Here is a 26,774-nt window from a genome sequence, read left to right on the forward strand (position 1 = left end):
TGTGCACATCGAACCTACCACATTCTGTCAAGAAATGTGCCACAGCTTCAGGTTCATGGTAATAAAAGCATTGAGGGGAAGGTGCTAAACCAGACCTGTGGGAATAAAAAATTAGGCATTGGTAGTCGGCAACGCATTGCCGTAAATGAAACTCTAGATTGTCTTGTTGAACGGCATCTGATGCGCCAAAGGAATCTAAGGGGCTAGAAATCAGTGTTATTTAATATAAATAATTTGGGATGTTATTCTTCGACAGAATTTTGTTTTAATCTTGGAGCAGTGATGAATGTCGAAGGTCTGAGGATCCTCAAAACCGGGCCTTTAAGAGATGTCGCCGCTAGCTGACTCGCTTGTATGCGAGTCCCATGCGCCTTGGTACTCATACGAAAAGTATACAGCGTAAACATTGGCGGATCAATTAATAAAAATTCTCGGAGAATGGTACATGAATCTGGCACAGATAAAGCAGAAGAAGCGGACAAGGAATGAGTTATAATTACTCATGAAGAAATAGACATGAGAAGCTTTATTTAGCTAAAATGATCGCCAATAACTCTGCCTGAAATATTGGTGTAAAATAGCGCAGTCGAAGGGAGAAAGACCAGTTCAATGATGGCGAAAAAATGCCCACTCTTGCCTTCTCTTCACTGACAGAAGCATCTGTGGCTATTACTGTGTTTATTAGGACGCTCTTACGGTGGTCATCTAAGGAACCATTTAGGTATCTAAAGCGGACTGAGATGAGAAATTCGGGGACTTCGTTTCCCTCTGGTCAGTCTACTAAAAAATGACAAACATACCTGGTGGGACATCTACGAAGTAATATTTTGTGACAAACTAGAGTGTTTAAAGAAGGAAAATAAAGTCGGAATGGCGCTGAGAAGCTCTAAATGGGGGCCCGAATTTAAAGCTCTTGCCTTGTGACCGAAATTCTGGCCAGTCGTGGTGCCGGATAAATTCTTAGCGAGGCGACTATTCAATGGTAAAGGGTACATGCCAATAAAAACCTTCGTGAATTCGACCCCTGGGCTGTATTCGTAAAGGTCTTTGTTCGTAACTGTTGGGCAATAAAAAAGGAAAATGACGTGGTACAACATTGCTTACAATAGCATTAAGAAATGAGAGAATATAGCACTTGCACGTGAATATCCATGAAATTTAAAATAATTTTTGACAAGTGAGGAGTAGTATGATATTTGACTTTTAGAACCACCAATCAATTCGATAAAGAGGCATCGAATTTCTTGTTTGAAGCGGTGGCGTGTGCATACTTTCGCTACATCAATTACACAAGGATACTCATTGCACACGAAAGTAACGTGATTGTCAACGTTTTGTTTGCCACGATATTTATCCAGGTCAGTTTACCCGTACTGATATTTTACGCAATTAGTGACCAGCGTTCTTGTTCAGATAAGTAGGTGTAAATTCTTAATAATTTCTCGGGATGTTCTGATACACCTACACTGAACACTTTATCCCGTAAATCGAGCTAACGAGGGGAATATTATGCACGCGCATAGACACCGTTATGTCTTCAGCGTACGAAGTCATGAGTGATCGCATGGCCCTTCCCTGTAAAGTGAAAAGCGTGTCCCCCTAAGTTTTATTTAAAGTTCCTCATAATAATAAACATTAATTAAGGTGTCAATGGATAGAAGAGAAATATGCTTGTCTTATAAGTCACGTAGGCATGCACGAAACTGGTATAATAAACCAATTAATTTCGCTACTGTAATTTTAATCTTGTTGACATGACCAATGTATGTAAATGTAGACTTAAACGTAAACCGCCAATGATAATGTGTGCTACGCATTTGTACCAGGGAAAAACAATTATACCGTATTTTAATGTTGTAATCTACTTGTTTATTCATTGTACAAAAGAAACATAGCTTTTTGTATATTTAGTTCAAATTCAATTGTAGATCTCCACTAATTCATCACTATTACCAGGTATATGGCCTTGTTTCAATCTAATTCAAGTTATGTCTAGAGAAAACATTATTACGCATCTTATCAGCGCCTCTTATCTATTTTGAATATTTGTTATATCTTTATTGCATAACATAAAGAAAAGTGTACCTAATATTGATCGCTGTGAAGTGTCATATTGTAGGGAACTTTTGCTAGAATGGAAACACCGGAGAGAAGTGAATTTATGAGGAGAATCTAAATAATTTTACACGTCCTTGTGCTGCACCTCTGAAACCATACGAGTCAAGCTTCAGCAGTAGGACAACCAAAGGATTTGCGGAACTCTCACTCTTAGGAAAAAAAAAGTGGTCGAAAGTGAGTCAATGCCACTTGACTGAGGGCCCCGTTTCGCGCGAGTAGATTCACAAAATAATGGCAACACTTCTGCATATGTGAACTAACTCTCAATTTCTCGCGAAGAGTCATCGTGGAGATCGTCTTCTGTGTCTCTCGAGAAGAGTCTCGGCGAAAGAAAGGTTAAAATGCAGGAGCAGAAATGCCAGACAATTGCGTCTGGGTTAGAAAGACTTTCTGCATTCATGTCCTGGCTGTAATGGGGTCTCTCACTCTTCGTCTTTGTCATTAAAATTTAACTTCAAGGGTTTTAAGGGCGAAAACAATGCTTTGACCATGGGGCAAGCCGTAGTGAGGAACTCTGGATTAATTTTGAATACCTCGCATTCTTTAACGTTCACCCAATGCACAGTAAAGGGGCGTGTTTTCATTTCACCCCCATCGAAATTCGACCGCCTCGCTCGTTATTTTCTACAATGACTGATGTTGATGTTCCTTTACCATGTCGGTTGATATCTCGCAAGGTTAAGCCACATATGTTTTCGTGTGCTAAACAAAATCGAAAAAAAAATTAAATTGTGAGGTTTTACGTGACAAAACTACGACGATGAGGCACGCTGTAGTGGGGGACTCCGGAATTTCGGACCACCTTTGTTCTTTAAGGCACACCTAAATCTGAGTACACGGGTATTTTCGCATTTCACCCCCATCGAAATGCAGCTGCCGTGGCTGGGCTTCGATCCCGCGACCTCGTATTTAGCAGCCCTACACCCTAGCCATTAAGCACAGACCGCGGGTGTCAAAAACAAAAAGGGGGGGGGGGAGGGGCGCTTGGCTCCTGAACACAGGACAGCATCGCGATAAGTTATCCTGAACAGGCGCACACAACTCCGATTGTAAATGTATTTCCGCGAAGACAAATTTTATGCACCGAAACCACGTTGTGATTACGAGGTAGCACATAATGAATCACTGCGGATTAATTTTGACCACGTTGAGTTCATTAACGTGAACCCAATATCCCTCCAGTACACGTGCGTTTTTGCATTTCGCCCGCACAGGCGTACGGACGCCGCGGCAGGGCTCGAACCTGGGACCTCGAACTCAGAAGCGCGAAGCCATAGCCACTGCGCTACCGCGGCTGCTAGCGTTCCGCGACCAGAAACATTAGCGCACACAGTACTGTGCCTTTTGAGTCCTTATAAATAAAAAAAAAAACAAATGTTTCCCACTTTCATCGGAAATGCGAAGTCTTATAGCGATAGCAAAGTATTAGACAGCTACATGGTGTACGGTTGGCAGTTTTATTGGCTGTATACATAGCAGTAAACATTCGCTTAGAGAGAGAGAGAGGGCTCTTTATTAGAAAAACAGAGAATTTTGCCGGCGCGTATATAACCGCTGGCATGCTACTCTGTATAGGGATGGGGAATGGGATTAAAAGATTCCAGAAGAGAGTGGGAGAAAAAGAGGATAAAATAAATATGAAATGTCCGAGTGGACCTGATACTAATATTTACAGGTGACATGGCGGGTAAATTTAAGCTTTTGTATATGAAGGGTGAAATTTTTAAAGTTTTAAAGCTTCACAATAAATCCAAAACCCGTCGCTGTTTTGAAGGGCCGGGCTTCGGACCTAAGATGCTTGGTAACGTTCACGGTTCGTGGCAAATCATGTCCATTTGTTGCTCAAAAAATTGTCTCTCGTCGCGGTACGCTGGGCATTCTAGTAATATGTGCTCAATTGTCTCTAAGTTGCGACAGTTATCACAGTGTGGGTAAGTGGTAATAAAAGAGCGGATGAAGCTGCCAGAAATGGACTCCGATATCACAAGTTCAAAAGAACATTTTTTACAAAAGCCGACGCTTCAAACATGGCGAAAAATATGCCTATCAAGAAAAAGACATTCGCTTACAATTAAATTAACAAGCATGGTGCCATGCGCGTACAGGCAAACACGAACAGATCCCACTGCGAGATTTCGATGTCACGACGCTGGCGCAATGAAGAGCGCCAACAGTGAGGTGGCGTTGGCTCATTTGCTTCCTTCCGCTCCTCCCTGCTTGCGCGAGCTTTAATAAGTGACCTCCTACATTGAGAATGACACAAATACCACCACTTTGAAGAGCTGGACAGTTGCGCTTGCGCGTAAAAGCGCACTGCGGCGAGGGTGGCTTCGAGATGGTGCCAGAGTATCCTGCGTCGTTTGGGAGGTATGTCGGTGGCGGCTGCTGCGAATCGCGCAACCACGCGTCACCCATGCGTTGGCCCCATGCGCTGGCTCTTGCGATCTCCGGATTAGCCAGGCAGTGACGCCACACCTCGCTCCGTTTGCATGCAACGTGCCGCACGAGACCGATGGTCCACGCCAGCTAATATATCCCGAAATGAAAACACGTATACAGTTGCACTGACATTTCGCGTTAGGGATTACCGTAATCCCGTTGAATTTTTTTTCAGAAGCGCGCCCTGGACAGCGCTGGTTTCCCATCGCATCGCCCGAGCGCGCCGTCGCAGCCAGACAGATTCCCCTCCTGAATTCCTCGTTTCTCCCTGGCCTTGCCTATGATTCCACAAAGGCAACTCGTGATGTCACTGCAACTAAGGTCCCTAGATAAATGTTTTCGAGGTAGCGCCACTCCTCCTTTTCTGCACCAACCTCCTTTCTGTCGCCGTACGGAAGCACCCCTAAGAAAGTTCAAAGCTAATCAGGCCATAAAGAAAGATAGGAGTACTTGTTATTTACTTTCGCGTCAACTATGACTAATTTGTTCATTAACGCATTATTTCCCACACAGAGTAAGCTTTTTTTTACTTTCCAGTACCAGGTATATTATATACGGGAGCATGGTATGGGTGCACTCTAACTGCCAACACTGTGCAGGCTGTATTTTATACCACTAGCCACGGAGTCTCGCATGCTCCCTCGCGTGCGCCCGCTTCGATTCAGATTCGCACTGGTTACTTGCTCTCCAGTCCGACAGCAAGAAATAGAAGATGAAATCAGCCATCGCTTAGTCTCACCTCATGTTGTGGGCATGACATTATGTACATTTTGCGTTGGCATTGCGATTAGCCCTTTGTTTTCACGCTGTTATGCCTACACAGATGATGCCGAGATATAAAAGGGGTTCAATTTTCCCCCTAGCAGATGCCACTTAGCGCTCATGATGGGTTGACGATCCGGAACGTTTGAAATGTCTAATTGTTCATTGCTTTATTTTTTTACTCCGCTCTTGTACGCGATGACAATGACGAGCAGACTCCAACTAGACGCCGAGCAAACGCGAGGCGTGGGTGAGGATATTCGGAAGGACGTTTGGTCCTGTTGTCGCCTAAGGAAACCTCAAGGAACTCCTGAGAAACAGTATACTACAATTCAAACGCAGTCTCCATTCAAGTAAACTCGGCCTATTTCACCGTGCCGACCCACTTGTTGAGCTCCATCACCGACGCCGGTGTCCGGCTGCGTGCTCGCACCGACAACCTGGTCATACGGCCGTTTCGGGGCCGCAACGCGGGCGGCGCTTTGCTCTGAAAAAAAACTTACGAGGTCTCCTTAGGCGAAGGCGGTAGCATAGTAAAGCCTATTTAAATTCACTTTAATCCACCCAAATGCACCTTAATATACATTAATACACCTTAATTGACCTTAATTCCCCTTAATTCACTCTAATCCACCTTAATCTTCCTTCATCCACTTTAGTCGGCCTTAATCCAGCCTAATCCTTTTTATATACCTTGATCCACATAATCAAATCACTAATCATTTGTTTAAAAAATTTGCTACTCAATAATCATTTCTTATACAGGGCTTGGCATGCATTGCTTCGCTTCTGGCCGTTCTATGTGTCGCGAGATATTTTCTGTATCTCACAACACGACCTTGAAACATAGAGATCTAAGGCCTTCGCTTTAAAAAATTACCTTCAGTGGAGTATACTCTCTCATAAGCGGTGTTTACCAGAGCCAAGGCTGCTGGGTATGGGAATGCAGGTGCTTCCGCAAGGTGAATATAAATTGTATGGCTGCTACCACGCCACACTTGGGTATTCGTGGGCAGTGAGCGACGCTGCGGACACTTAGGACGCTACAGGCGTCGGCAGCAAATGAAAAAAACGCGAACCAAAATATTTTGATGTGTTCGACTTCCTCGTTATCCGAGGCACCAGTAGCTTCCACAGAGCTGGAAGGAGCTTCTAATGCAGATTACTACAGCGCCGTGTGCCTTTTTATGTCAGCTGACTTGGCATAGTATAAAACATCGTCCTATGTGTTGGCTACAACTGCGCCTTTTCTTGGGGCAAGAATCGGACTAGATCATTGGCGCATGCGCCCCAGTTTTGAACCTTCTGCAATATAATAAATATCATCTCTAGGCATATAGAACATCACGTGCAAGCAGTGCACCAATCACAGGCTCGAATGAAGTATAATATATAGAGTAAGCGCGAAACTGACGAAGACGCTCAAGGAACAATGAGTGTCACTACATTGTAAACTTGTTTAATCTAGCCATCCTAATTTCAACGGAACAGCGGCGCCATCTATGTTTTCATGTGTTTGCCGTACCGGCGAAAGATGGCCCCACCATTACCTTCCAGAGATATCGGCATCTTTTGAGTCGTGTCCCAGCAGATGACGTGTACTGGTCATTGCCTTGGAGTGGCGTTGCTTTAGGCCACATACGCCCAGCATACCTGCTCCCCTCGCTCGTTTGTTGACACCCGCAAGCATCAAATTAGTTATATCATTCATTAACGCAGCCTACCACATGCATGAGCTTATCGTGCAGACTAAACGTCACTTTATGCTTCAGTGACGTTTAGTGACTGATACCCCCCTAGAAACACACACACATAACCCTTTTTATTCTATATGTATACATACAATTACTTCCCATGACGGATTGACAAGTTCAAGTTGTCAACTTGTCAATAACAGTTATATGAATTACTGTAATAAACACAATTCCACGATGGAATTGTTTACTTTTATTTTTTATTGTAACCCTGAAAACTACATAAAACCTTATTTTGTATATGTGAGAGAAGTATAGGCCTTTTGCACATGCGGATATCACAAGCTTAATCCAATGTGCAATACACTGACAAAGCACCTGCTACAACATGAACTGCATTGGGGGCCACACAACACATACGTAATTAAAGGTGAAAAATATAGAGAGAAGCTTCAAAATATTGTTACGGGGTTAAAAACAGTCAGACGTGTATTTACAGAATATTTACAAAAATTATATCAGCTGACAAGATGGTAGCCAGCGCGCGAAGCCCAGAACATCGTCTTCTTCCGACGATGATTAAAACATCTTCGTCAGCGTGTCACATGACCCCCGCCGGCTGAAGCACCGGCTCGGTGCTGGTTAGGAGGCGGGCGAGTGATACAACTTAACACGTGCAACGTGGACCGCGTCGGAGCGATGCGGAGCCACGGTTGGCTCAAGAGGGGCGATTTCGTACGTGACGTCAGTTACTTGACGCAAGACACGGTAAGGGCCGGAGTAGCGTGAAAGTAACTTCTCCGAGAGGCCAACGCGTCGCGACGGCAACCAAAGGAGAACCAGGGCGCCCACTGTGTAATGAACGTCAGGATGGCGGGCGTCATATAAGCGCCGCTGATTGTCCTGCGACTCCACAAGTCGACGTCGAGCAATATGGCGTCTTCTTGTGCTTTGAGGATGGCTTCACGGGCGTACTCGGATGTGCAATTCAGACTAGCAGGCATAACGGTGTCGAAAGGTAACGTAGAGTCACGACCAAACAAGGGGAAGAATGGAAAGAAGCCTGCGGTATCATGGCGAGACGAATTATAGGCGAAAGTAACGAACGGCAGCGTAACGTCCCAGTCGCGATGGTCATCGGAGGCATACATGGACAGCATGTCAGTAAGGGTGCGGTTAAGGCGCTCGGTTTGACCGTTCGTTTGTGGAAGGTAAGCAGTAGCAATTTTGTGTTTATTCGCGCACGAGTGTAGAATGTGATTGACAACATTAGAAAGAAAGTAGCGGCCTCGGTCGGTGAGGAGCTGTCGAGGGGCGCCGTGGCGAAGGATGACGTTTTCTAGGAGGAAGTCGGCGACATCGGTTGCACAGCTTGTCGGAAGAGCCCGTGTGATTGCATGTGGCGTAGTCTGTTGCTACAGCAATCCACGTAGGGATTGCTGTAGCAGACGTAGGGAAAGGGCCTAAAAGATAAACACCTACACGGAAGAATGGTTCTGATGGTACGTCCAGTGGTTGAAGGCGACCAACAGGGATTGTGGTCGACTTTTTGCGTCGTTGACAGAGATCACACGCAGCGACATAACAGCAGACGTCACGGTATAGACCAGGCCAAAAGAAGCGCCAACGAACGCGGTCATAAGTCCGTGACACGCCAAGGTGACCTGCAGTCGGTACACCATGAAGCTGGGCGAGAACAGTCTGGCGCAGATGCTCAGGCACAACGAAAAGTCGGGCAGGGCCGTCCGGGCGCATGTTAGAGCGGTACAATATACCATCTTGAAGTTCAAACACTCAAAGGGAAGGATCGAGCGTCGTTGAAGTGAGCCGTTGAATAAGGTGCTGCAAGGAGGGGTCCCGACGTTGTTCGGCTCCAATGTCGCCAAAAGCAGCCAGAGAGAGAACGGTGACAGGTATGCCGGCCGCAGAAACGTCAGGAGGGTCGACATGATGGCGCAACAAGCAGTTCGCATCTTGATGAAACCGGCCGGTTTTGTATACAACGGAATAGTTGTATTCTCGGAGACGCAAAGCCCAGCGGCCAAGGCACCCTGAAGGATCTTTGAGGGACGAAAGCCAACACAGAGCGTGGTGATCAGTGATGACTGTGAATTGGCGGCCGTACAAATAGGGACGGAATTTACCCACTGCCCAAACGAGAGCCAGACACTCGTGTTCGGTGATAGAATAATTGCTCTCCGCCGAGGAAACAAGGCGGCTGGCGTAGGCAATAACACGTTCTCGCCCTTGTTGTTTCTGTGCCAAGATAGCTCCAATACCGTGGCCACTGGCATCAGAACGAGCTTCTGTTGGAGCTGACGCATCAAAGTGAGCGAGAATTGGCGGGGACGTAAGCAGCCCAATCAGCTCGGTGAAAGCACCAGCTTGCTCAAGGCCCCAAATGAATGCAGCCTCTTTCTTGAGGAGCTGATTGAGAGGGCGCGCAACGTTCGTTAAATTTCGGACAAACCGACGCAAGTAGGAGCAAAGACCCAAGAAGCTGCGAACATCCTTGGCACATGTTGGCACGGGAAAGTTTTTGACTGCCCGTATTTTATCTTGATCAGGGCGTACACCAGAAGAATGAACGAGATGCCCAAGCACAGAAATTTCACAACGACCGAAGTGGCACTTGGACGAATTTAGTTGTAGCCCCGCCTGACGGAAAACAAATAGGATCGTCGACAGGCGCTCGAGGTGTGTCGCAAAAGTCGGAGAACAGAGGCAGATGGACCACTTGAAACCGTGTTGGAGGGCGTCCATCATTCGTTCAAATGTGGCCGGGGCATTACATAAACCGAAAGGCATCACTTTGAACTGATACAGGCCATCGGGGTAATAAAAGCTGTCTTCTCACGGTCCATGTCATCGACGGCAATTTATCAGTAGCCGGAGCGAAGGTCGATGGATGAAAAATATTGTGCTCCATGCAGGCAATCCAAGGCATCGTCAATGCGTGGTAGCGGATAGACGTCTTTCTTTGTTACCTCGTTGAAGTGTCGATAATCGACGCAACATCGCCAACTGTTGTCCTTATTTTTAACTAGTAGAACAGGGGATGCCCATGGCCTGCAAGAAGGTTCAATGATGTCTCGTGAAAGCATCTTGTCAACTTCGTCTTGGATGATATGTCGCTCAGTAGGCGAGACGCGGTAGGGATGCCGATGGATCCGGCTCGCATCACCGGTATTTATTCCATGTTTTACGACAGATGTTTGTCCTAGAGGGCGTTCTCCAAGGTCGAATATGTCCCAGTATGAGGCAAGGAGGCAACGTAGTTCTTGAGCACGTCTGGGGAGGAAGGTCGGGAGCCATCATTTTTGTTAGGGCATTCAAATCTGAAGGGACAGGAGGCGAAGCAAGCGTTGAACACGAGGAGCTGTCACAAGTTAAAGCCGAAATGTGGTAGTCTCTGGCTGGCGTTATTTGCGCCAGGGATATTCCGCGCGGGAGTACTTGTGTACAGAGTCCAAAGTTCACAAGCGGAAGGCAGGATATGTTGTCCGAAATGGTAACGACGGTGTGAGGGAAAGCGACCTTATGCGAGAGCAGGACATCCGGATTAGGAGATACGATGTAGTCACCGTCTGGGACAGGTGAAACGGGGGAGACACCTATGTAGGTAACAGCACGGTGAGGGAGGCGAATATGCTCTGTGGAACATAGCCGTATGGGAGCACTATCGGGAGGGTCAATAGCAGCAGGTAGACCGAGTTGCACAACACCAGCAGAACAGTCTATCGAAGCGGAGTGTGTAGCTAGAAAGTCAAGGCCCAGGATGAGGGCGTGAGGACAGTGCTCTAGTACATAAAATAAAACAGAACTATGATGTCCGGCGACACTCACGCGAGCCGGACACATGCCAATAACGGCTGGTGTTCCACCATCCGCGACTTGGACCACAGGCGAAGGGGCAGGAGTGAGGACTTTCTTGAAACAATTCCGAAGCTGAGCATTCATCACAGATATGTGCGCGCCAGTGTCAATCAGAGCCGTAATAGGTACACCATCCACGTTCAAATTAATGAGGTTCCGATGTGTGGGCAAGGTCAATAGAGCATTTTTGCGTCGGGTCGGTTTGGCAGCATCACCTCCGGGTGCTGCACCCGTTAGTTTTCCGGAAGGGTGCGCCGGAAGGAACTAGGGGACGGTGATCGGCGAGATGGGTGCGATCGGGAGAAGCGGCGACGTGGCGAAGGAGAGCGGCTAGAGCGGGTAGGACGAGAAGTGTCGCCAGAATTTGCTGGCTGCGTTTGCGGGGCGAACCGGGGAGCGGCATGAGGGTCGTGGGATGGGTGGTAGGACCAGGGGGTCGAATTCCACGAAGACCGGCAGTGACGTGAAATATGGCCGATACGGCCACAAGGAAGCATATAGGCCTGTCGTCTGGAGTACGCCATTCTGCCGGGTTGCGATACTGCGTTGGGGCATTCAGGCTGCGGGTGCGTAGCACAGTGCTGGGCGGAGTGTAGTCAGGCCGATTAACTGAGCAGACGTTGATCAAGCCAACGTTGGCCAATTCTTGGCGCACGACGGACTGTATCAATGAGGCGGTCGCCTGGCAATTGTCGGGTCCATGGGTTGGAGTCGTGACAAGAGATTCGGCTTCTATTTCACGTCGGATGACATGGAGGATGTCATCAGAGTGATTGGGTGTGGGTGGACTGCGGAGATCTTCGCAGGTGGACGCCGGCAGCCGTGTTGGGAAGGCGGGGAAATGGCTGGGCAATGCGGCGACTCTTGGCTTCTTCAAACCGCCGGCATTCGGTAATGATGGCTTGCACAGTGGAAGAATTCTTGAAGACAAGGAGATGGAAGAGATCATCTGCTATGCCCTTAACGACATGTGCAACTTTATCTGGTTCGGACATCTTCGGATCCACTTTGCGGCACAGAGCGAGCACGTCCTGGATGTAAGTGAGATAGGATTCTGTGCACGTCTGGACACGCGAAGCGAGGTCTTTTTGGGCGGCGCGCTGACGTCCAACTGGCTTGCCAAACAAATCTGAGTTTCTGTTTACAAATGTCCCAGCTAGTAAGTTCCTCCTCGTGGGTCTAAAGATAGATTCGCGAGCATGATGGTCTGCTCCCAGTGGTTGCTGGCGCTCTCGCGCTCATATAGTTGAAACCAGTCTTCAACATCAGTGTCGTCGGTGCCAGAAAAGGTTCCTGGGTCGCGGGGTTGTGCTAGAATGACGGTGGGCGTGGGTGCCAACGGGCCCGAAGCATCCTCGCCTTGAGCTGGCATTGTAGATGCAGCCAAGGAGCGCCCGCTGCGTAAATCCGTCTAGATAATGATCCCGCAACCTCCACTGAAAATGTTACGGGGTTAAAAACAGTCAGACGTGCATTTACAGAATATTTACAATAATTATATCAGCTGACAAGATGGTAGCCAGCGCGCGAAGCTCAGAACATCGTCTTCTTCCGACGATGATTATAACATCTTCTTCGTCAGCGTGTCACAATATGCTCTGTAGCACTGCAAAGTATAACATGTATGTGTACACTAAATGTTCAAAAAAACAATGCATCAATGTCCCATTTGCCTTCAAGTTTATTATCAAATTAATGTTTACCTAAGTTTATTAGGAGCATATGTACAATGGGAATCTGCTGACACACCCGCAGTCAAGGAGGCTGTTCGAGCTGCGCTGGCTGCCTCAGCGTAAGAAAAAGAAAGAAATTGAGTGAATGTCCACATCTTTGCCCCTGCTTCTTGCCTCTGACCTGCACGTGCCTCCGCGGCATCTTTAAAGGTGCAGTCTGCGCAGGCGAGCTGGCGTGGCGCGGCATGGGAGACATTCGAGAGAAAAAGTATCATTTACATAGAGAAGTGGCTGTTCACATTGCCTGTCGCTTTCCCTCAAATGCTTCCTTGGCAACTAGGGTGACACACCTGCAGTCAAAGTGGCTGTTCGAGGTGTGCTGGCTGCCTAAACGTACGAAAAAGAAAGAAATTAGATGAATGTCAATACTGGCGCTATTGCTTCTTGCCCCTTACCTGCATTTGCCTCCATGGCCTCTTGGCTTGCGGAGTCTGCATGAGGGAGCTGCTGTGGCTAGGCGTAGGCATTGTCTGAGCAAAAAGAAAAGGCCATTCAAATGGGGAATTATGGAAATAGACGCACTTATTATGTCTGCTTCTTGCACTGTTCTTACCTAAAAGTTTTCAAAGATATTGTCCAGAATGCACTAGCACTTTGACTGCTTTTGCTTTTTACCTGCAGGTGTTGCTGTGAGATCCTTAGTATGGCTGCGTGCATCATTGTAACGCTTGGTGGAAGCATTTGAAGTAGTAGCCAAAAATATAAAGAATCATTCTTGTCTGCATTAATGCTTTCAATTTCTAAATGCAGTGTTAACTATCACTATTAGTCCAACGCCCCCCCCCCCCCCCCCCCCATCTATGCGGCAGGTGCCATAGCTCGAAACTGAATTTTTCCTTTAGTGTTTCACAAGGTGTCCGATATGTCCATATTAGATGTCATCCGTTTCATTTTATTTATCCCAGTGGGGAGAGAGCATGATTAAATTGATTTTTTTTATTTTTGCGTGGCTTGTTTTTTGGTTTGTTTCTGAATTTATCAAGCAGCAGTCTCATGATGCTAAAGTGACTCATGTAATGACAATCATCAGCTTTTGTTTTCCAGAAAAACAACGCATTTCCTCACCCATTGTTTGCTATCCCATTACTCGCATAATATTGCAGAGTATTCTACTTATATTGACTTGCTTGACCTCCACTAAAGAGTCTTGCTTTTTCAAATACCATTGCTTCCTTAAAATCATTTGGCACTTCTCATAATTTCTGTACCTTGAGCTTCTGATACTATGCATTCACCATTTTTTTTTGTTGCTTCTGACCAGAAATGCCTTCTTAATTTAGAGCTTAAATTTTACCTTTGGAACACACAGAAGGGCTTGCCATTGCATATCTGTATAACAGGGAAACATGTTTCATTAAACATTTGCAAAATCCAATAGAAGGTTTATGAATGCAGCTTGGAGTGTGATTTGACTGAATGAGCCATAAAAGTAACTCATCTCACTTCGTAAATTAAAGCACATATCAGTGTGATGTACAACATATGTTACACTAACGTGGTGGGTTGTCTTGCTTATACAGCAAAATAATCGGTGCGCGAGAAAAAAATTATTTTTGCGTACCCTTGTACACACTGATTTAAGAAAAATGAGCTGGAGCTGTACACATGATCTACTTATTTTACATGTGAGTATACTCAACAATGATATGTCCCAGCTGCTTAGTGGTATTTGAGATTATGTCAGTATTGCATATGTGCGTGTTGTTTAAAATAATTGACTTTTGAAAATGCTCGTAGGGATCTGATGTGCATATCTGCAGTTTATAAATACATGTAAAAGACTAGGCATCAAGTGCAAGTGAACGGTCCCACAGGCCCGGAATCGATCATGCAAATAGATTCGCTGCACACCTTTGTGACCAGAAAAGATATGCCACATGAAATGGTATGCAAGGAAGAGTTGAAAATATTGCACAGTTAATAGAACGCCTGCCCTATTAATATGTGGGTTCATGCACTCGATTTCGTCCGTATTAGGCATTCGCCTCTTGGTTGCTTCGTGGCAGAGAAATACTCGGCAGCAGGCTGCTTTTCTGCTGTGGCCTTTGTAGAAGCATGATTGTTCAAAGTGCAACAATTAAACAGATTCTATGACTGGCTTGTGGATTCTTTTGGCTTGTGAATTTCCTACCGAAGGGAAACCTGCAAACAAAAACACCGCTCCTCTTGCAAAAAAATGCTCTACTGTGACGCTTCTCAAACGATTGTGACGCATCACAAGAGCTGTCTACTCGAGTGATGTTCTGAAAAAGAAGATACATTAACGTACTTACATGTGAAAGTGAATGCCAGAGCCCTTCGGGGGTTGGGTGCGGCACAAAAGGCACGAAGGTACTGTAGCGTCCGATGTTGTCGCGCGATCGCATGTCAAATCTAAACTGTACGAAACTACTATGCATCCAAAAAACAGATTCGAATCCGAAATTCGCGTCATCCTTTATTGCATGAATGCGTACATCGTGATATACATAAGTCACCCACTTAGCAAGCGCTTTCTGTAAACCTAATATTAACGCGTCAGCTTCATAAAGCCATCAGGTATGCGTTTTTAAATGACAAAGCATAAGGTGACCTGTACTTGTTTTGAGCTCTTTCAATAGTAACTGCGCTGGCCACATTGACCAGTAGCAACAGGGCGGCGCCCTCGCGGTTCCCACTTTTTCGGGCCAGCTTTTCCTCTAGAGTTGGTTACATTAACTCTATGGACGGAACGCGCCGCGGTTGATTTTTCGCCCTCTGTGGCGATCGCTGGAACTTGAGAATGTCCGGGGCGTGGTCTAGCCGCAACGATGCGGCACTGACGGCGTTCGAAATGAAAGGGAGAAATGAAAGGCCTGCGAAATACATAGTGGAATCTCCCCGCTCATTGCTCTTGTTTGAGATGGACCCAGACAACACACTGACGTCCTTTGGATATCCTTGGTATGTCCTGCTTAGGAGGTGTGGGATGTCCCTTGGATGTCCCATACAAATCCTCAAATCCTCCCAAATGAGACAAAAAACGACATCCACAGGATCTTCCATTATGTGTCCTCTCCGGGACATTCTGGGATCATATTTGGATATCCACGGGATGTCCATTAAATGTGCTCTGCGGGACATTCAGGGATCACATTCGGATGTTACATATTCCGCTGTTCCTAGAAATTACCAGTGCATGCAGATTTTAAAGGGCAGGTACCCATAAATACAAAGAATTGTCTTTTTGAAAGTTGTACATTTTTTTTAACATTTCTTCACTTCAATCACTTTCAACGTATTCTTCCAGACATGTAATTCACTTGTTTTCCTGCTTTTTCCCAAGACTGCAGGCTTATGGCTTTCAGTGGTTCTGTTGTTTTCCTTTGTTTTTGTATTTACCAAATCTTGAGAACACTGGAAACATTGCTGAGGGGACAGAAGTACACGCATATACAGCTACACAGCAATGGGTGTAAGTTCCCAACATAAAATGGAGAACAATGGATTTTGCCCTCCGTGTTTCAATTCCAAGCCTGAAACAAGAGCTTGAAGACGTTTTCAAGACGAGGAAAAGGAGCAAATGACAAAAGCACTTAAGGCCATTATGCTGTAAACAGTTTTAGAACAGAATTAAATAATAGAAAAAGTAATGTGACAAGGCAGCGAATTTTGGAGTACACTGAAGATGGCTTAAGTTTAAAATGCTCTGGCAGAAAAATAAATTGTTAAAGCATGTAGTGTTTTTGGATTCTTTGTTGTAAATACACGACACTAATTTCATGTTGGACAATGCACTATAAATTAGACAATAGTTCACAACAGTTGAACTTTCGAAATGTTAATTTTTATTGCACGCTTCCCATTATAAGATGAACACATATGTAATTAAGTCACATTCTCTTCACAGAACCTACTAATACAAAGTTTAAAATAATCTTTTGCTGTGTTGTTTCCTGTGCCCAAGAGAAATTTTGATTTACTGGAACCTAATTTCTTTACTGGTTGGCACAGCCTGCTTAACTCTCATCTAGTAGTGCAGAATTCAGTTGTATTTACTTGCTAAGGTGTTTTTGTATACATTGCTGTGCACTTATTAAACATTGTAAAAAAGTGTTCCCAGTTAGGCCAATGATGCATTTAATTAGTCTTAGTTCTGCTCTCTTAACTCTTAATCCTACACTGCTAGAAGAGAGTTAGGCAGTGCAAGCTGTGTGCACCAGTAAAGAAATTAAGTTTCAGGAAATAAAAATTTCAGCTAGGCACAGGAAACAATACATTAAGAAAATGATGGCACTGAATGTGGCAAATGGTAACATTAAAAAAAAAAAGGATGAAACACTAGTGAAAAAAAATATGTTCATACAGGCCATGCAGAAAATCTGCAACAAGAAAGCTGAGTTCAGCATCATCATATTTGGTGGCGAAATTAACAATTATATTTGTTGAGCAACAAGTCGCTCGGCAGCATGGCGGAACCACGTCATGGCGGCCCTCTCGACATCCTTAAGGGTGGCATCTGGGTGCCTGATGTCATTAGTCAATGTACCTGCATGCATGAGAAAAATTATACTTCCTATAAGTTTTTCACACCACGCAGAAGTTAGACCAGTATATACTCTACTCAAGAGATAAAACTAAATACCAGCATTAAACTTAGCAAAATGTGAATAATAGCTGTATAAGTCATAAGCTGTTACAATGTCGTACATTATATATATATATTGCCATGGAAAATCCATCTAGTTAGGCAATCAGGTATCAAATCTGCCAAAGCAGCCTCAATACAGTGAGTATACTGCTTGACACTAGATTTAAAAAGTGATATCAAAATCGCTACACCTAACTCACCACACATTAGCTTGCACAGATTCAACTCTGAGAATTTTTTTTTCCCCTTCGTTCCAAACCAACTGAAGCTTATTGCTGCGTTCCTACTAAGGAGGGACTGTAGAATGCGTGTTGTTTTCTGTTTTGTTGAGTCCCCTCCTTGGACAGCCAAGTGCTTCTTCTGTCAAAAAGAAACAAAATATACAGTTATAAAGATAAATTGGCATTCAGTTAACATTGAAAGTTTTGCAAGCTAAATGATTTCTTTGTAATAGAAAAATGCTAACTGGCTTTTACTTTTACTCATATTCTTTAAAATTGTCATAGACAGTTAATGTAAAATCCTACAGCATGTCATGAATGAGACCGTGTCATAAGTAACATCAGTATCAATTTCTGTCTCGTAACTACAGCCCACTGTTACACATTGTTTTCTAGTTACAAGACAGGCAATTTTACACTGAGCTTAGACCATGAAGCAACGTGATTAGGGAGTGGAGCACTGATTAAAACATGCTTACAGCCACAAAAATGGCAAAATTACAAAAATAGATGAAGCAGAGAAATCACCATTTGATGTCGAGCTTGTCTGTCTGTCTCAAGCTTTTTGTCATAGTCAAGCACGTCTGTCGCATCCAAAAAAGGCAAATCAGGGAGGTCACAAGGTTGTGAAGGTGCACTGTTGGCATTGCTGAGCAGCTCATTAAGGCATTGTGAATGGGCCTGCTGGGTCTGCTTAATACCATTAAGTATCTGTAAGACCCTTCCCATGAAGGCTACAAAAAAAGAAAAAAATTAATGGCATTAGTATTATGTAAATTTTCATTTCAGTGCTATTTGCAAGATGAAAAATTACGGCGTTTATTCGAATATAGGTAGACCTTTTTTCTCTCGATACTGTTACCCAAAATTAGCTATCGACCATATTTGTGAACACAGCTAGCCAGAGTACCAAGCTGAGTTCCACCATTACGCATGCCGTAAGGCCAGTCTATTAAGACTGGCTTTAAAGAATGCTGCCTATTTAACGCACTCAACGGTGCACAAACAACATTATTTGGGACGCCAAAGATGCCCGCGAAGCATCCAGCGAGGATGTCTTCTCTGCCAGTTCAGACGAGGTTACAGCTTGTGGCATCAACTAACGAGATTTAGTAGCAGAGCAGTAAATAAAGGTGTGTCATGGTCAAAGTGTTTCATTTTTCTAGAAATATATAGGTCTACCTATATTCAAATCATATTTTAAAAATTTTTCAGTGGGTTTACTATATAGGGTTCAAGTATGTCAGTAGTCAACCTATTTTCGTGTACATATAGTAGTTGATGTGGCAACACTTGGAAAAAAGAAACAGTGATGAGCACTACTAAACGTACTATAAGCCATAGTTGGAACATACACAGCGGAGCACATGCCTTCTTTATAGTTTTCGTCACCTAGCACTGGCCTTGTGATAACAGTGTGAGTTAGGATTCACGATTTGTACAATGCTGCAACCACGCCACGGACCACAAGTGCTTTTCTAGGTCACCGCTTGCACGCTAGCAACCGTCGTAGCTTGAATGATGAGGCGCGCTCCTAAAGGAGGAAGAAGCGATAAACTGCGCCACTGACTCATGGCAGTGTCACTCCATCACGATGACATTGAGAAAAGGTAGTGCACCAGCGGCAACATACAAAAGATTTTCTTACATGCTACACAGCTGTGCTATAGGGTTGACTAATGAATACTCACGCTCACACCATTATCGTGAAGCGAAAGCTAGGTGAGGCAAACTGTGTAGAAGCTACGTGCTTTGCTGTCTGCGTTTCAATTTACACAGGTACATAGCACAAGTGAAAGAAACATATTGTTCAATTATACAAGCTTAAGAGATGGAGCTCTAAGAACTTGCTGCTTATCATTTACACTACAGCATTCAACAGGGAACATGTGAATGCATGCTGAAAAATAAATATGCAGATATATTAATGACTGGACAGCCAGCAATATTGCAAGAAATTCTGACCTTGTGCTTGTTTGTATGGCTTCATGACAGAAAAGCAGAGTGACGAATGGGACGAGAAAGAGAGAATAGGACTAAGCACTAGCTGCTATCAAGCGCATTTATTCTGCAACTGCAATATATACGCTTCAGAAAATCAAAAAGAAGGTACTAAAAAAAGCACCTAAATACCAGATGTGTCCATAATGAAAACGAAACGAGCATCTAATCTCTTAGTCACGGAGATAGCCATTTTCTTTTTCGGTCAAGGAAACTATGCACCACTGTGCATTGCAAAGGGCTTTCATATGTCAGCTCACTTCTTGCTGTAGTGGCTTAGCGGCTATGGTGTTGTGCTGCTAAGCTTGAGCTCGCAGGTTCAATTCCTGGCTGCCGCATGCACATTTTGATGGGGGCAGAATGCAAACATGCTCATGTGCCATGCACTGGGTACACGCTGAAGAACCCCAGGTGGTCCAAATTATTCCAGAGCCCCCCATTACGGTGTGCCTGGCTCATAATCATATCTTGCTGGAGGCATGTAAAAAGCCAGAATTAAAATTTTTAGGGTCAGCCCACAATCAGTTGCCTTGACCAACAAAAAAGTTGGCTATCTCCATGGCTGAATGATTGGACACTTCATTGTCATATTGCCGTCGTGATGCCATAATGGTCGTTCCACCTTTGTCATTCTAACATCATCACCGACTCTCGCCATGCCATCATCACCACATCATCGTAATCACATGGTTATCATCACACCATTGTCATCGCACTGTTGTTTTCCATTGTCATCACTTCAAACATGTCATCTTATTGTCGTCGCCATCGTTGTCATGCAGCTGTTGCCGTATCTTCATCACTCACAGTCGTCGCCATGTGCATCATCCCATTGTACTCATGCTGTAATCGTCACATTGTCATGATTATACCATAGTCATCGTTTCAAAATTGCCATTTCCTTGTCGCCATGGCGTTGTCGTCATAATACCTCCATTGTTCCATAGACCATCATACTTCATCATTACATCTTCGTCACACAGTCTTCATTATGCTGTCATGCTCACGGGGAACCTCACCAAGTGAGTGCTGTAACAAAGCGAGCTGATACCAGAGACACCATACTTCGCCTATAGCGAAAGCAATGATAATCTCAGAATGGCCACTGTAGATTTTAAACGAATGTGGCTTCAGCAATGTGGTGTGCTGCTAAATTGCTTGATTGCTTGCTAATCACCTTACAGTCAACAGTCGTCATGAGATGGGTTCTACCATAACTTTTTCTGTCATGAAGCTGCAAGATAACTAAAAAAGAAAGCTGATTTAGTGCTATGAGTATCACCTTCTGTTTCCAATATGTTACAATGAACAACAGTCTAAGTTTGTGCTAATGGACTATCACGAATGTGAATGGTACATATAGAATACAAAAAAGAACTTGTCTCAAGTAAATATTAAATGAGAAAGGAAGACGAATCAGTCTTCACAGATAAAATACTGAAAATTTCGCCTAAGCAACACTAAAATCCACCACTGAACCCTATTAACTATAACGATTAGTAGAAGGTGGACGACATACCGAGCACTTGTGGATCTGTGTGTGACCTTGTAGCTCCAGTCAGATATGTGGATACCGGCCTGTACGATGAATCTGAACATAAACGACACCACAGGTTATGCTCTGCCTGACTTCAGTGCATTAAATGTCCAAAAACAAAAATTATAATCACTGACCCAAGCCAGCATAAAGATTTATATTACATGTGGGACATACCAAGAGGTTGCAACTCAGTGAAGCTGGCAGCTTCAGCATGTGTCCAAGCAGGCCTGCATAAGGCACCTGAAACAAAGACGCAAAAGGATAGTTAGATAGATAGATAGGCTCAAAACGCCTGAAGTAGGCAAATATTCCTAATTGCATTAAAGAAACTAAATATCAAGAACTGTAGCACCATAACGAACATAGCAATGCAACATCAGAATGACACACCAAGCACATGTGGTTCCGTGCGTGACCTTGTAGCTCCAGCAAGGGGTGTGGATACTGGTGTGTATGATGAACCTGAACATAAAAAATAGGCATTTGATCATAGCCAATAAATGTAAAAAAAAATCAAAAAGTGGTAACAATGAATGACAGCAACATAATGATGAATATCCCATAAATGACATACCATGAGTTTGCAATTCCATGAATGAGCCGGCAGCTTCCGACCTGTGCAAAGCATCTAAAATGAAAACACCGTGGCTTAAACTCCACCTGGCCACAGAATGCATAAGCAAAAAGCAAAAATCGAACAGCAGCAACATAAAGAACATAACATTGCATATGAATTACCCACCGAGCACATGTGGATTTGTGCATGACCTTGTAGTTTCAGCAAGAGATGTGGATACTGGCCTGTAGGCTGAACCTGAATGTAAAACAGACCACAGGTTATGCTCCACATGACTACAGTGTAATAAATGCACAAAAACTAATACTAGGAACAGTGAATGACAGCTGCACAAAGATGCATATTACATAGGTGACTAACCTTGAGTTTGCAAGTCTGTGTATAATCTTGGAGCTTCAGCATGGGTAGCTACAGACCTGTGCAAAGCATCTGAAACAACGAGGACACCATGGCTTACACTCTGTTTGATAGCAGAATGCACAAGCCAACAAAAATTTAAATATACTAGCTGAGACAAGCAAAAAGTTGAATGTGTCAATAAACTGCATGCATGACGCACAAAGCATTTGTGTCATGTCCTGTTATGTCTTATGCTGACATTCATTCAAAAAAGCCTCAGTAGCCAGTTAGTGGTCTTAAATTTTTTACAAAAGGTGCAGAAGCTGAGATGGTGGGGCAAGGGGGTATTCTGTAAGTGTCCACTGTGTGGATACTTACAGAGTATACCCCCTCTTCTATGATCTGTACAATGCATCTTAATCATAATATGCAGTGCTCCAGTGCACAAGTGTGGTACAAAGCAACATTAAACTGCAATCACGTATCTAAAGTCATACCAGGCACTTGTGCTTCTGCCTGCCTTCTCTCAAACGGTATAGATGCTGGTCTGTACAGTACAGCTGAAACAGAAAGAGGCCACTGGCGATGCTGCACCTCAACACAAAATACATATAAAAACAAAGAAAACGCTATGTGCCAGCACAGAGGCATTATTTCACGGCTGGTGAGACAATCAAGAAGCTGCAGGAGAATAAATAGCTTTACATAGTCCTGTAAAGTTACATTACAAACATTATGCACCAGTTTGTTAACAACTTTGCAGAGCGAAATTCTTATGTTGGAGTGGCTGTCTTAAAAGGCCGGCTTAGAAACCTTGAAAGAACTGTAATATGGTACTGTAATTTGCTGAGCCTGTGGATGAAGCTTCCAACAATCTGACAGTCTTAAGCAGATACTGTCATTACTGCCAGTTCAGAAAATGGATTTCATCCTCATTCTGGAGGCTTATATGGAAAGTTAGATCAACATAACTAGTTCCTAAGTCAGGAGCTGTAGGTGAAGTTAAAGATTAGCACAATGCTTCACAATATGTATAAAGTGAACGCCTGTTCCTGCACTGACTCAGGCCTGCAGACTCAGTTCGTCAAGCCAACGTTCCAAGTGAGGCATGCTGTGAAAGATTTACAAAAACAGTGCACTAAGCATGTCGTAGTTTCATATCCTCAATAGCTATAGAATTCACAGGCAACAAACTGTTTGTTGATTAGAACTCAAATAGAACAGCTAAGTAAAAGGAAGGGCAAGCTTAAGTGTGCCTGGCTGAAGACTCGATATGGTGCGACCAGTGGTCCCAAGGCAAAGGTGTACAAAAAGGTTTAATTAACTTTTGAGTATGATACCGGTTTAATTGCTACCACAGCATAAATGACAAAACAGTTTAGGGTGGACAACTATCCTGGCCCTTATGTTTGGCAATTACACACCAGGCACTGCAGCCACACCTAACAGCGACCTAACTAGAGTAGAATGCAGCAATTGCAATTTCTTGCAGGACGTATGAATGAGTCCTAGACATAAGCAAATAAGCAGCTGAAAAATCTGAACGGCAGTGAAAGTAAACTATCTATGATGCTAGAAATAAAATGAAATTACCACGTAGACAATTATATAGCTTACGGTTAACCCGAAATCCATTAGGCTAAACTTAGAAAGTCAGAGATGAAAAGAGAGCCACAAAAGTGAAAGACATACTGGCCTGTGAACTTGGTTGTGAGGCCTCCATGAGTGAAAATGAACAGTCCCGAACATCTGAAGTAAAAGAATGGTTACTATAAAGCATTTGAGTTGCTTCAGGCAGGTTACCTGTACAGTGCGGGAGTTGGTAAGACAGCTCTCCCGAGGTCGGCTCATACCTGCCTAAAGAAAGAAAAAAATGATTAGAAACTAAATTTCCATTCTACACCCGTACATACGCCACAGAAGATTTACTGTTTGCACAGCAGAGTAGGTGATAACTAACTTGAAAGTAGTTTTACAAAATCTTTGAAATGTCATTCACATTTCTAATTAATAGCATGCTGACAACATCCCCCTCACCTGTCACGGATAGCGGCTGAGGTGGTGTTGGTGCCCTTGGTTGGACATATTCATCATTTTCATCGTAGTCTGAGCTGCCATTCTCCTCATCATCTCGAAAATGCATTGCACGTCGCCGCCTTCTTTTGCCCCGTCCCAATTCTCTTCCACTGTTACTGTCAGATGAGTACTGGAGGGAATTAAGCTTGTTTTGCGCCCTCTCATAGGTATCTGGGGGGAAAAAGTTTTTTACAACACAGAAATTGAGAAAGCAAAAGTCAACCTTACCAGCCCAGCGTTTGACGACGCACTGCACTTCAATCCAAGAGTCTGTTGGCTTAGTGCCTTGCATCGTTAGTTTTCGCCGTTTGCCAGGTTTTTTTTCTATTGGCCAAAACGTAGAGCGGTGGTCTCCTTTCAGCCATGACGTGTGAATGATGGCCAAACTGTCCTCCTCTTCAGGGAATGAGACCACAGCAAAGGGGTCACCTAACCACAAGCAATTATTCAATTTATCAAACTCATCAGAATGCTTTTCTATGTCATTTAACATGAAGCCTGAAAGGTTCGTGCAGTTTGTGACGTTGGCGTGTCAAGCTGAATGCATACACACACACACAAAAGAATAAATAACAGTAGCAAAAATGTTCTGAAGAGCACAGTCACTTTTGGTGCACAAACGGAAATACTGCAAATTTTTTGCCAACTGGAAGCCTCACACATTTCGTTTTGATTTTTGAAATAGGCCAGAATTGCAGACCAGAAGCTTGGGATGCCAGATGTACATTTAAAAGTGAAGAACTACATGGGTACAAGTAAAGGTCTTCCAACTTTTCATATTTTCTGCCAATTATTACAGGCTGACGATCATCAGAGTGTGCAATATTCTCCATTTTTACAATTGTGCCATCATCAAGCATACTTGTGGAGTCCCTTTTCCCTGGTTTGAAAGTAACAGAATCAACTTCAAGGGCTTTGTACTGTGGCCCAACACATCCAGGAGGCAAAAGTCCCTCTTCGTGTCTTCCTTTCGGCTTTGCACGTTCTGTACCTATAAAAATGACATCCCAGCTAGATGGTGGTTGGGCTGAGCTACTAGGTGAAGGCTTGTTGAAAGAACGTTCTTCAAGAATACGATTGTGTAGCTGCTCCAGTGGCCTTTCGGGTTTTCGCACATACTTCTTTAGCCTACACATGTAGTTTTCGAATGGAAACGCACTGTAGTTGTCCAATGGTCCATGAGTGTTAACGTCATCTGCTACATGAGTAAGCCCATGAATGTTGTGGGACACTGCATGCTTACCAAACAATGTGATGTATACCTCTACAAAATGCCTCAGAAGCTTTCTCGAGTACTCGAGTGTTGACTGCAATGTTGCGGACTACAAAGCAGGCTGACAGCACAATGCAATGTTATAAAGTTGTCCATTAGGCACTGTGCAATGTGCGACATTAAAACAACAGGCCCTGTGTATAACAGAAACATGCGAAATTCTGTGGCCTTCCACTTATCAAGCTCCGACAAGCTTCGGGGCTTCCTGGACAATTCAGATGGTACAAAGTGCTTCATTTCTGAATTTGCTCCTGACACTGCGTCTCTTGAATCTTTTCCAATACGGTATTTTTTTTCACCTTTGATCCAAAGTAGCAGGAGCTTCCGTACCAAGCCAAGACAAATCAAGTGCATGTAATCAAGTGGAACATGCTTAATGATGTCAATAGGCAATTCCAACAAAACGGTCTTCATGGTATGGTGCTCTTCTTGTTCTGCTGTGCGAAAGCTGTTATTTGTTCTTAATGGCGCATCTACTTCAGGAAAGCACATTCGTCCTTGCTCAAAATCTCCTTCAGTCACGCATTTGGAGCAGCTGAAATACCCATTATGCCCTTTGATGCCAAGAACGTACGACTTTGCAGGTGCATCACAGATTACTGCTCCAACTTGCACAGCAAAGTTTTTGCTTCCTAGTGTCAGGCCTTCTTGGAGCACACTTTTCAGGTCCCGCACGAATGGTTGCAAGTACACATTGGCCTGAGATGGTTTGCACTCCCCAAAAAAGACACCGACTGGAAATGGTTCGCTTGGTTTGCAGTTGGACACACGACAAAGAATGGGCCAGAACTGACCTCATGTGCTTTTAGTAAGTGGCAGTCCATCCACATTTACATGGATAACAATAGGATCAGGCACATGAACAACATGTGTGAGAGCTGAGTGAAGCCCTTCACACAAGCCAAAATGACAATACTGTCCAGAATCCATCAGTGTGACATTTGCAACTCTCGGTGTAGACAAAAGTGCCCTGGCGCTGTTTGGTAGTTCACGCAAGCAAGAATATGAGCGAAGAACCTTTAAAAGATTTGTGATGACGTCATGAGGTACACTCGATTGTAAGCTCCACTGTCGCAGGTCTTCTTTCAATGAAGCAATGTCCAGTTCTTTAAACAATGTGCTTGTGCTAGTAGAATCCGCTACGGTGTCCTGCTCTGTAACGCTTCTGTGGCGCCTGCCAAGCACGTTGTCGAGTTCCACGGGAAAGCTGTGATTGCTATGTATGCTGTCACCAGACTGGTCCACATCGCAAAATTCCTGCGCACCGCCACAAATGCCGCCACTCGCAACTTGGCCGAGCGAAAGGTTCGGAGGTGGTTCGCGAACTTCCACTGGCTGAAAGGAGGTGGCAGCAACACCAGGAAGATTCCCTGCGTTAATATGTTCGTCAGCAGCTGCCAATATTGCGCGCACATCGGCCTGCACGGCTTGGCTGACGCGACGGTAGGCAGTCGCTCTCGACATGGAAGCCATGCTGACGTTACTGCTCGCTTGTATTCCTCGTTGTTCAGATTCT

General features: G+C 44.3%; 1 pseudogene; it reads right to left on the minus strand.

The window, feature by feature from the left end:
- Window positions 1-24,587: 24,587 nt before the first annotated feature.
- Window positions 24,588-26,731, minus strand: LOC140215514 (uncharacterized; annotated as a pseudogene).
- Between the last annotated feature and the right edge of the window lie 43 nt (window positions 26,732-26,774).

This window comes from Dermacentor andersoni, chromosome 1 (genome assembly GCF_023375885.2).
Source record: "Dermacentor andersoni chromosome 1, qqDerAnde1_hic_scaffold, whole genome shotgun sequence".
NCBI lineage: Eukaryota > Metazoa > Arthropoda > Arachnida > Ixodida > Ixodidae > Dermacentor > Dermacentor andersoni.